Source organism: Penaeus monodon, chromosome 12, assembly GCF_015228065.2.
Source record: "Penaeus monodon isolate SGIC_2016 chromosome 12, NSTDA_Pmon_1, whole genome shotgun sequence".
NCBI lineage: Eukaryota > Metazoa > Arthropoda > Malacostraca > Decapoda > Penaeidae > Penaeus > Penaeus monodon.
In genome coordinates, this window is record NC_051397.1 from 20065749 (window position 1) to 20074618 (window position 8870).

An 8870-nucleotide genomic window follows, 5' to 3' on the forward strand; every position below is an offset into this window, starting at 1 on the left:
CCCCCACCTTGACTTGACACGATCCCGCGCGGTCACTTGACACCTGAAACGCCACGGGCCCTCGGGCGAGCAATGCCTCTGGCTCTGGTGTGGCGAGTGTGGCCGCCGTCGTGGAGTGAGAAGGTCACGCGGTGCCGTCCGTCCCTGCGTTAGTAATGGTGGCCAGAAGCATCGCGCGCCCAGGCGTTCGGCTTCTTTGCGCCCTTCGTGCTCCTTCGCCTCCGCCCCGGATTCTGCATTTGCTTCTCTCCTGCGAGCAAGTCTTTGTTGGGGAAGGAAAGACCTCAAACGACCCGAGGTTCCCTTTCCTCTTCTCATTTTCCTCCTTTCCTCTCCCAATAAAAATATATATATATATATAATATATATAATATAATAAATATATGATATATAAAAAATAATTATAATATATATATATAATTATAATATATATAATATATATATATTATATATATATATATATATTGTATATCTTATATATCTCTCTACATTCCATATACTATTATAATATATATATTTATTCTACCCATATATTAAAAAATTTTAAATATATTCCCAATATATAAATTAATATATTTATCTACTACATATTATTATTCTCTAGCTCTAATATTTAAAATATCTTACTTTTCTTCTATATATCTTTCCCCTTTTATCACACCGATATTTGTTTCCATATAAAAATTTCCCTTTTAACATACTCATATCTTTATCTTATATATCTCTCTATCATCTATATTCTGTTGTATCTATTTTTCCTCTATATATCTATATTATATATATTTATTTCTTTATTTTTTACCTTTTTTCTATTAGATTATCTTCTTCTTTTCTCTCTCTATTATATTTCTCTACTTATCTTATTTTTTTTATTCTTTTCTCTTCTTCATTTTTCTATTATTTTTTTTTCTTCTATCCTACCCCCCTTTCTCTCTCTCTTCTATTTTTCTCTATTTATTCTTTATTCTTCTCTTCTACTATATATTCCGATAGTCCCGGGTACGTAAATACTTAGAGAAAAGTGACGAGGATGTGACAGAAAATTCAGGAAACGAGGCGAAGGAAAAGAAGTTGACCGGAGAGCGCTGAGATGAGGCGCCAGATGACCCCGCTGACGCAAGCACTCCGTCAGCAGAGCGCATTGTCAGCGGGAGGGAGTCTTGGGCGTGGAGGGGGAAGGGTCGGGCTGACGGCGATGACTGGAATGGGATGCGACCCCTTGACGCCGCCGGCAGCACCCGAGCGGCACCGCGAGTGGCTGTGATGGCAGTGTGTTGGTGCGTGACCTCAGCCTTGCGCAAGGGCGGAGGGTGGGGTGGGGGCCAGCTTTTGTTCTCGGGCTGCTTGCTTTCGCGCTTATGCAACCCCCGACTCTCTCTCTCTCTCTCTCTCTCTTTTTCTCTCTCCCTCCCCCCTCGCTCTCTCTTTCTCTCTCATCCCCCCCAAATATTTATATTTATAAAAATTTCTTTAAATTTTTTTATTTTTTTTAAATTTTTTTTTTTTTTAAAAATTTTTTCCCCCTTTTTTTTTTAATTTTTTTAAATTTTATTTTTTTTTTAATTTTTTTTTTTATTTTTTTTTAAATTTTTTTTTTTTTTAAAAATTTTTTTTCCTTTAAAAATTTTTTTTTTATTTTCTTTTTTTTTATTATAAAAATTGGGGTTAAATATAAAAAAAATAGGATTAAAAATTAAAAAAAAAAATTTTCCCCAAAATAAATATAAAAGCATTAAAATTTACAATTTTTTTTGGGGGGGTTTTTTTTAAACCATAAAGGAATATATTACCCCCAAAAAAAAAATTTATATGTTTTTTGGGACCCCCCCCAACATTTTTTTTTTTTTTTTTTTTTTTAAAATTTTTTTTTTTTTCCCCCCCCCCCCCCCCCCTGGGTTTTTTTTTTTTTCCCCCCCCCCCTTCCCCCCCCTTTCCCCCCCCCCCCCCTTTTTTTTTTTTTTTTTCCCTTTTTCCCCCCCTCCCCCCCCCCCTCCTCCCTCCCCCCTTTCCCCCCCCCTCCCCCCCCCCCCTTTCCCCCCTTTTCCCCCCTTTTTCCCCTTTCCCCTTTTTCCCCTCCCCTTCCTTCTCTCCCCCCCCCCCCCCCTCCCCCCCTCTCTCCCCCCCTTTTTTGTTTCTTTTTCCTATTTCCCTTTTTTCCCCCCCCCCTTTTTTTTTTTCCCCCCCCCCCCTTTTTCTCCCTCCCCTTTTCCCCTCCCGTTTCCTTTTTCCCCCCTTCTTTTATCAAAATCCCCTTCTCTTCCCCCCTTTCTCTCCCCCTTCCCCCCTTTTTTTCCCTTCTCCCCCCCTTTTTCTCCCCCTCTTCTTCCCCTCCCCTTCCTCCTTCTCCCCTTTTCTCCCTCCCCTCCCCTCCTCCTCTCTTTTTTCCCTCTTTTCTCTTTCTTTTTCTTCTTTTCCCCTCCCCCCCCCCCTCTTTCTTCTCCCCCCCCCTTTCCCCCCTCCCCTTTTTCCCCTTTTTTTCCCCTTCCCCCTTTCTCCCCCCTCCCCCCCTTTTTTCTTTTCTCTTTCTCTTATTTAAAAATTCTGAAAAACCCCCGGGGGGTTTTTAAAAAATTCTTGGCCAAAAAAATATCCCTTAAACCATTTCAGACACCCAAAGGGATTAAAAAGGGGATAAAACGTTGGAAATCCCAACCTGAAACCCCCCAAAATTTTGACACGGCCAGCTATCTTCCGTATGTCCGCAGCCAGGATGTCCGTATAAATCGGGATGAAAATTAATCGTACTGCTCTTCCACACTAGCTGGCCCCCCGCGCCAAAAACTTGCGAGGATTTTCAATATGGCTGAAAAAAAGTCTGTGGCGGGTTGAAACTTTTTTCTTTGGGCACGGAAAAAAATATCACGATCTTCTCTGTGTCTCATTCCCTCTCTCCCTCTCTCTTTCCTCTCTCTCTCATTTTCATTTTTCCTCCTACTCTTTCCTCTTCCCCCTCCTTTCCCTTTCCCCCCCTCCTTCCCCCCCCCTTCGCCGCCCTTGGATGGTCCCCCGGTTATTCCCTTTGGGGTAAATTTTGAAAAAAAAAAATAGACGCTTTCACACCAAAAAATAACAACAAATGTAACAAATGAAAAAAATAAAATTTTAAAATTCTCTCTGTTTCCCACCTTCCCCTCTATCTATCTATTTACTTTTCTTCTCTGTGTTTCTCCCTCCTTCTTATTTGTTTCCTCTCTTTCTCTTCCTCCCCCATCCCCTCCCACTCATCCTCCCCTCTTTGCCCCTCAGTTACGCTTGAGATATTTGCCATGTTCGATTGCGGGGTTAGGTGGGTCCCCGGGATGTTAACCTTGGAAAAACAGGGGGGGGGGGGGGGGTGAGGGATAGGGGGGGGGGGAAGGTGTTGGTCTGCACTTGTAGAAAATGTACGAATAAGAATGATTACCTTCTCAGCGCGAGAGATGCCTTTCAGTATGTTATTCTCTGCGTTTAATCCATTCTTACATTTCTTCATTTGTCTCAGTGACATCTTGTGCTTTCTCTATTTAGTTAACAAATCGGTTATAAGTTAGAATAAGGCTGCTTTAAAACTCACTCTTTTTGTATGGGAAAATCCGCCCTTGCTCATCCCCGGGCTGGATCTTTCCTTCTCATGCTCTATAAATACCCCCAATAAAAAGAAAATTCCCAATGACACATTGCCCGACGGCATGTGGCTGTGCTGCACACGCAGTGAATACGATTCTGCGTTGCTTTTGCAGAGGCGCAGTGGTGAATTAATTGAGGGAAAAAGGCCTTATCTCCACAATTTAAGTTTTTCGCATCGCGGTAGTCACCCCTGGGCAACCCATCTTCCGGGGGGAAAAAAAATTTTTTTTTTTTAGGTTCACATCCTTCAGTTTTTTTAAATCACCCCCCGAAAACCCCCCCCCCCTTTTTTTTTTTTAAAAAAAAAAAACCCCTTTAAACTTTTTTTCCCCCCCCCCCCCTTTTTTTTTTTTCCCCTTTTTTTTTTTTTTTTTTTCCCCCCCTTTTTTTTTTTAAAAAATTTTTTTTTTTTTTTTTTTTTTTTTTTTTTTTTTATTTTTTTTAAAAAAAAACCCCCCCCCCCCCCCCCCTCCTTTCCCCCCTTTTTCCCTTTTTCCTTTTCTTTTTTCTTTCCCCTTTTTCTCTCTTTTTTTTTTTTCTTTTTTTTTCCCCCCCCCCCCTTTTCTCTCTCTCTCTCTCCTTTCTTCCTCTCCTTCCCTCTTCCCTTCTTTTTTCTCTCCTTCTCTTCTTTCTCTCTCTCCTTTTCCCTTCTCTCCCCTTTTCTTCTCTCTCTCTCTTCTCTCTCTCTCTCTCTTCCCCCCTTTTTTTTTTTTTTTTTTTTCCTTTTATCTTTTTTCCCCCCCTTTCTCTCTTCTTTTTTTTTTTTCCCTCCCTCCTTTTTTTTTTTTTTTTTTTTTTTTTTTTTTAAAATTTTTTAATTTTTTTAAAAATTTAAATTAAAATTCACTCCCCTTCCCTTTTGTTTTATTATAATTTATTAAATATAATATATATATATAAAATTAATTATTTAAAAATATATTATTTTATAAAAAAATAACATTAAATAATTTTTTTTTTTTTTTTTTTTTTTTTTTTTGTCCCCCCCCCCCCCCCCCCCCCCCCCCCCCCCCCCCCCCCCCGGGACACAAACACACCCACAAACCCACCACCCACACACACACCACACACACACACACACACACACCACCCCCACACACCACCACCCACACAAACACCAAAACCCTATTATGGATGTGTGTATGTTGTGTGGTTTAAAATTTTACATATATATATATTTTATATTATATATTATATATATATATATAATTTTTATATTGTTTTTTACATATAAGGCCGCGGGGCCGTGGTTAGGGGTCGAATCAAAACCCGTCACGACGGCAATTGGTTCGAGGGGTTTGAGTCACCGCCGGGGGCGTTTTCCCCTTGGGGAAGGGCTTCACCCGAAAAAGCTACCTAGCCATGGGGGGCCAAGCCGCCCCAAGTCCCCTGCTGTTTCCCAAACCTGGGGGATAAAAAAAATATTACCTAAAAAGGTAACCCGGCACTTCCCTGGAAAGGAACGGGACCCCCACGTTCATCCAAGGCTCCAAATGAAAAATAGAATTATCGCTTACCAGGGGGGGGTCAACAGAAACTACCGTTAAAAAAATTGTACATATAAAAATATATAAATATAATTATATTATAATATATATAAAATATATATATATATACTATATTTTTTTTTTTGTGTGTGTGTGTGTTGTGACATTATATATATATATATTCTATATATATATATATATATATTATATTTATAAAATAATTAATTTATTAATATTTTATATATATAATATAATATTGGTGTTTGTATATTTATATATATTATATATATATATATTTAATATTTATTATAATTATATATATATATTTTAATTATTATATATATTTTAATTATTATATATATAATTTTATAATATATATTATAAATTTTATTATATTTCCCCAGAAAGTCGGGGGGGAGAGAGAGAGAGGAGAGAGAGGAGTTTTGGAGATTCGTTTTACAACGGTTTTCCCCCCCTCCCCTTCCTTGGCCTCTCCCGGCCTCGGGGTGAGCTTGAGGAGCAGGCGATGGTTAAGGCTGGGAGCAATTTGAGGGGAAGGAGTTGGGGCCTTTTTGGGGTTCTGGAGACGCTTTGAAAACTGGGGTGGGAGGCGGGGTGGGGAAACCGAGTAAATATGAGGGGCTGGCTGGATGGCGGGGCGGGCGCAGGAAGGCTGAGCAGCAAGTTGACCGGGAGCCAAGGGCCTAATCCTCCGCACCTTAAGACGTAGTAGACTTCGGGGAGGCTGTTTACATGGCTGCGGCTCAACTCTCGCCCTTAACCCGTCATGTGCGTAGATGCTGTGTTCAACACGCGTGTGCGTGTGTGGGCGTGCGTGCGTGCGTGTTTTTTTATGTTTGTGTGTGTGCGTGTTTACATGGGTATGAATCAAAGTATTCAGAACTAAAAATAGGGCCGGCCACAGGCGGGCGCTTTCGTTAATCGTTCCAAGAGGCACCTACGGGAGCCAGTGTTGATTCGGCTTCTTGCCTCATTTCCTCGCGAGGATTTCCCGGGCGCGGTGAAGGCTGACATATGAGGTAGAAAGGAGCGGATTTCCGTGGCCTGGGATGTACTCTTTTATGCTCTAGCTTTCTCTCTATCTTCTATGGGGATATTGATGTACAGATGAAGAAGACAGTCGTGATGTCGAGACAATGGAATGCCACTTCTTTCCTTGGAAAATCTGAATTTGTACCACCGTTTTCTTTTTGGTGTTGCAACAGGGTCCTTGTATTGCGTATGTACACAATATACATTCGTAAAGGCTGTTATAAAATATGCACATAGAAAATGTTTTCATATCGTACTTTCCCGTAAGTCGCGCGTCTAATGGCTATTGTCTATTGTCCCCTTCTGCTCGATCTGCGACTTAACGCTGCATTCTCCACTAGGAACTGATTCTTATCAGTGTTCTCCATGTCCCATCGTACCACGAGCGTCCGCGTCAGAAATTGGCGCCGAATAGGAAAATCATGTGTGAGCGGGAGTAAGTAAATAGGAGCCGCTGATCTCGGTTGCCGTCTCTTCCTTTTTTTCTCGATTTCGTGTGTGTTTTTCCTTCTCTGCGTACTCACACGCGGTATGCTTTAGTGTGCGTGTATGGATGCTTATTTTTTGGGCATGTTTGTGTCCAGAAACGAGTGCGTATGTTAATTCTTAAATACATGTGTGGAGTTCCATTAAAATTATTCCCCATCTTAAAACCTCTCGGCATGCCGCTGAATAAGGTGACCGCTGAGACCCTTAAAATATCTCAAGACATTTGTTTGTAAAATGGTGAATCTAGCTAATCTACCTTGCTCATCCATTAGCTCCTTCGCCATCTACCCGCCTCCTCACCGCCGCCCTTACCCCACTCCCACTATATTCTCCCGCTCTCCCCTACTCCTGCCTGCACCCCCACCGGCATCCCGTCGACCGAGACCTGGACCTGGTAGGACCCGCCGCCGGAAACCAGGTGAAGAAGTCCCTCCTGAGCAGGGAGAATCGCGTGAAAAGTTATTTCCCCGCTTGCCGAACCCAGCTGCTTCCGTTCCGTCCATTTTCCCAATCTTTGACGCTTTGTTAGGTTCCTTCCGGTGCCCATCCAGTAAAGGACTTGTTTATCGGAAGTTTCCACGCCTCCAGAAGTGGCCTGGCCGATTGGAACGAGGTCTGGCCCGTTTTAAACGCATATATGTGATGATGTTCCACTATCATCATTAAGGTGTGTCGTGGTCATGAGTGTTCACTTTACGCTGCTGGAATGTGGGATAGTAAGAAGAAGAATGGGGTTTAATTAAGTTTCCAGAAACGATAAAAAACGAGGAAAAACAAACCCAGTTTACATGGTCTCTCGTAAACACATTTTGAGCTGCCACGCTCTGGCAGGAGTGTTTACATGGGGCGTGAAATCCTGGCCGCCTCGACAGAGGTTAAACTCTTTGGGGAAGGCCAACCAGTATGTCCCCATATATGTACGGAAGATATTTACTTCAGGCGAGGAATGAATATCACTCTCGGACTTGGCAGGGAGCCGAGGTGGCACCGCATGGGGAAAGGTGATCGTTAATTAAATAAAAGGCAGCAGATGTGATCCCACGCTTCTTAAATCTTGTCAAAGGATTTCCACTGACCTGACGAACGCGTGGCATAGAGGCAAAAACCAGGATGCTGTTTCGGAGAGGCCTGCTCGGTCCTCGTGGTAAATTTAATCGATCGTACATCTCTTCCACTGCTAGGGACTTTGTGTAGGTCGTGTCAGAGTTTGTAGGGGTTCGCGAGGGCAGTCGACCCTCTGCGATGCCACGACACCTGATCACATTGGGTCAGGTCAGCAGGTCGCCCACTCTTTTATTCTTCTTCCCAAGAGGAGTCTCGTCGATGCGCCTCGTTGCATTTTCTTATGAAGAATACGACTTTAGCCGACGGAATCAAAACGTGATACGAGAAAAAGGTAATAAAGCAGTACATGCCACGGAGTTACCAGGCGCCTGTTCCGCTTCCCGACACCTTGGTTCGGGCTGGACTCCGGACATTAGGAAGCGCGTGCAGGTCGTGTACGGGTGTGATGTGTGCTGGCCTGGACTGTGAGAGGGAAGGTCCACGGCATCTTTTCCGTTTGATATTGGTAATAATTGTTTTACATTTTTTCGTCGTGCAACTGATTCGAATGTTGTTCAAGCAATACAGTTGAGTGGCATTGTGACTTAGATTTGATCTCTAATACCATCATTTAGCACCATGGCCCCCAAAGCCTCGTGGATCACTTCGAATCCCCTCTCCATTGCTTCCCAGTGCCATCTGATTCCCATGTGTCACAGCCACCCCCAGGGCCAGTGCCTCCCCGAGGGACAGTACTGGGAAGACAAGTCTGTCCCGCTGAATCCGCTGGCCCTCTCACTTGGCATCATTGGTTTTCTCAGAAGTGGCATTCGAGCGCCGCGACTAGCACGACATGTGGCAGTGAAACCCAGAACCGTAGACACAAGTAACGTGTTGAGGCGTCTTCGTGACTCTAAGGCATGAGAAACACAGCTGATTAAGGAAGGTAAGAGAGAGAACGAGACAGAGGCAGATAGCGTTATATCAACTATAAATAACAACCTAGAAATTGCGCGATGGACGCACGCACGCACAGCTGGCCATTGCAAAAGATCTTTGTGGGTAATGGTGGTACCGGGCGGGGGAGGAGTAGGAGTAGGAGTCCGAGTGAGCTAAATATAAGCTTTACAATTCTAGGCTTGCTTCGAATCCGGACCGATTTTATTGTCTGAAATGTTTTGAAGATAATGC